The sequence below is a fragment of the Paramisgurnus dabryanus genome, chromosome 5, assembly GCF_030506205.2.
Source record: "Paramisgurnus dabryanus chromosome 5, PD_genome_1.1, whole genome shotgun sequence".
NCBI lineage: Eukaryota > Metazoa > Chordata > Actinopteri > Cypriniformes > Cobitidae > Paramisgurnus > Paramisgurnus dabryanus.
Window position 1 is genome coordinate 11351567 of NC_133341.1, and position 3572 is coordinate 11355138.

Consider the following 3572-nt stretch of genomic DNA (forward strand, 5'->3'; position numbering starts at 1 on the left):
CTAAGGGGCATTGTTAGCCTAAAACCCCCTTAGCTGTTATAAAATGCACTGTAACCCCACTGCTTCGCGGGGGTTATTGCTTTTATAATACGATTACTTCATATGCATAACGTTAGCGGGATTTTATAAAATAAAACACAAATTAGCTGTAATTATATTAGTACAAATATTACTCTTCTTCCGCCAAACAAAGTAGTTCCTCAGAATCAAGTGTGACTGAAACAGAGCGCAGCAAAGACACAATGAAAATATGATTTAAGACTGTGGTGTTTATTTTATAAACCAACATTCATCTTATTTATACATTAACATTTATATCGTGCAACTGTTGAAGTGATGATCAAATATGCTTGGAAGCATGCTGAACTCTTTCCCCGTCAGCGGTTTTTTTTTTTTTTAAGTTGCCACCCAGTTGTAGTTTAATGCCTTGCAGAAAAATTATCTTAATAAAAGACATTCTTTATAAAAAACATATTACAGGTCACTGCATTGCATCACTGATTTTCTCTGTCACACACTCTAAAAATGGCTGGGTTATTTTTGACCCATAACGGGTAAATATTGGACAGAACACGTGCTGGGTTAAAAATGACACAATGTTGGGTTGTTGTTATGCAACCATGGGGTATAATAACCCAGCGGTTGGGTTAAAATAACCCAGCATTGGGTCAATTTTTAACCCAGCACGTGTTCTGTCCAATATTTAACCATTATGGGTCAAAAATAACCCAGCCATTTTGAGAGTGCATGCATGACATTTGAAGAAAAACTGAAGATGATTCTGTAATAATATTACTTTACATGGTAACTAGTAGTGTGACTATTTACTGTTGGCTATAATAATATTCTTTTTGAAAGGATTAACTAATGAGTAATATATTACATGTTTTGAGTAACTAACCCAGTGTTAAAGAGTTTTGTTGATACTGACCCAGAAGTTGTGAAAGATAACAATAAAATCTTCTGGCCACATTTTATATTAGATCATAATATTAAAGCATTTAATACAATAGTTTTGTTATAAAAGGGTTGTTCAGGGTACAATTTAATACTTAACTCAACACTTAACAGTTTTTGTCAACGGAGTTTCAAAGGACTCTAAACGATCCCAAACGAGGCATAAGGGTCTTATCTAGAGAAACGATTGTCATTTTTGACAAGAAAAAAAAATCCTCTTTTAAAGCACAACTTTTCGTCTAGGTCCGGTCCAGCATGACCTAACGTAAATGCGTAGTGATGTTAGGAGGTCACGTGTTACATATATAAAATGCACATTTGCGGACCCTTGTAAACAATAAACTGCCACAAAGACATTAATTAGTATCAGTTGACATTCAATAACGTTGGAACGGTCCTCTTTCAACACACTTGTAAACACTGGGGCGGAGTTTCGCGTTCGTCCTCTGTGACCTCTTGACGTCATGATGTATTGCGTGGGGTCACGCTGGCGCATCACGACCGGATCTACATGACGAGAAGTTGTGGTTTAAAAGTGCATATTTTTTATTTTTCTTGTCAAAAATGACAATCGTTTTGCTAGATAAGACCCTTATGCCTCGTTTGGGATTGTTTATAGTCCTTTAAAACTCCGTTGAAAAAGACTGTTAAGTGTTAAGTATTAAATGTTGGGCTTTATTAAAGTCCATTAAAACATAATTTCTTCTCGACTGAAAGACATCAACATTTTGGATGACATGGTGGTGAGTAAATTATCTGGATTTTTCTTTTAAGAAAATGGACTATTCCTTTAACATGGAATGTAACCTATGAACTAGTTGTTTGTTAAGTTGGCTCATATAGTTGATGTTAAATTTAATTGTAATCAACAAGTACACATGTACTTCAAAAAGGATGTCAATATATTGATATGATATTTATTTTAATATTAAGATAGGCCTTAAATGCAACTCCCTGTATTGGTCTTTGGCCTGAAACATTTTTGAAATTTCCTGTATGGTCACAAATAATAAGTAAACAAGTTTCATGCCAATTACCAATTATTTATTTATTAAATCAATCAGTGTAGGTTTTCAATGGTTTTGCAAATTTTAGACTTTCACAAAATCAAATGTAGAAAGTAGGCTAATGTATGAATTTCTTTGTGGGCAAAAGATAACCTTGTGTGATTTCAATTTTATACTGCACCGCAAGAGAGAACACGAAAATAAACATTGAAACATTTAAAAAAAAATGTATCATTGTATTTTTTTATTCAGAATTTGATTATAAAGAATATCCTTTTAGGTAGCCTATATAATAAACAGGTAGATAAGATCTCACAGCTTGAGTAGATTAGATCTTAAAGCCCCCCCAACCTAAAAAATACACTTTTAAATGTGCTTCTATCAGAAAATGAGTGGCCAGTGTGTGTGCAGAAACAGACTGTTCGGGATCCCCTAGCAATGTGATGTCACATTGATTACGCCCCAACCATCACACTTATGAGTGCGTAGTTCAACCTTCTGCCAGAGACACATGTTTTGATGTAGTCTAAAGCACATGTGTAAGCCCTCTACCCCCTACTTTGCATACGGGGAGGGGAACAGAAGCTTTCTTTGCATTTAAAGAAACACGCACAAAAAACAGCCCGTTTTTCATTGCAGCCACAAATGTCCATGTTTAACATCAGATAATAAAAGATATGTGGTGTATTTTGAGCTGAAACTTTAGAGACACATTCTGTGGGATACCAGAGATTAATTTCATATTGCTGAAAACAATTAAATACTGTGTAATACAGCATAAACATATATTAATTGCTTTTAATCAAATGCCATGTTATGTTAACAACATATATTTAATACAAGCTGTATAGTTTTATCTTTATTATGTAAGAACATATTAGTTTGAGACCCTTCATACAGGGTTTATTAGTGTTTCTGACAGTTTTAACAGTTTTAAGTCCTTTAATCGGAATGAGCCATCAGTATTATTATTATTCGATTGCCAGTGTCGCCACAATCAAGAATGTTCTTTCCGTCTGTAAGCTGACTAACACAATAAGTCTGCCTGACCACATAAGGGAAGAGGATTGAACTTCTGTGAACCAACTCTTGGAGCAGTTGTGAGAAAGACAGGAATAATTCACTCGCTCTATATTTGACCAGCGGGAGAGACCCAACAGCTGAGAGAGAGAGAGAGAGAGAGAGAGAGAGAGAGAGAGAGAGAGAGAGAGAGAGAGAGAGAGAGAGAGAGAGAGAGAGAGAGAGAGAGAGAGAGAGAGAGAGAGAGAGAGAGAGAGAGAGAGAGAGAGAGAGAGAGAGCATGTCAGTATGTGACTGTAAACTCTTTTGATATATGGCTTCATTGTGATCACAGCCAGAATAAACAGATGCCACTTCCCAAACCAACTCGTTGCATAAACTCCATTCCCCCCAAAGCCACAGTGACAAGCAACAATGATGTATGACATTTTATTGGCCACACCATAATATGTGCACATGGATTGTGTTGTATTTTTCAATTGGTTATTGTATAATTATGTCACTAAAAACAACTTTTTGTAAGGTATTTGAAAATGTCTGACTCTTTTTAGTTTGTTCAGCATTTAAGCAAATGAGTAAACAAAGACT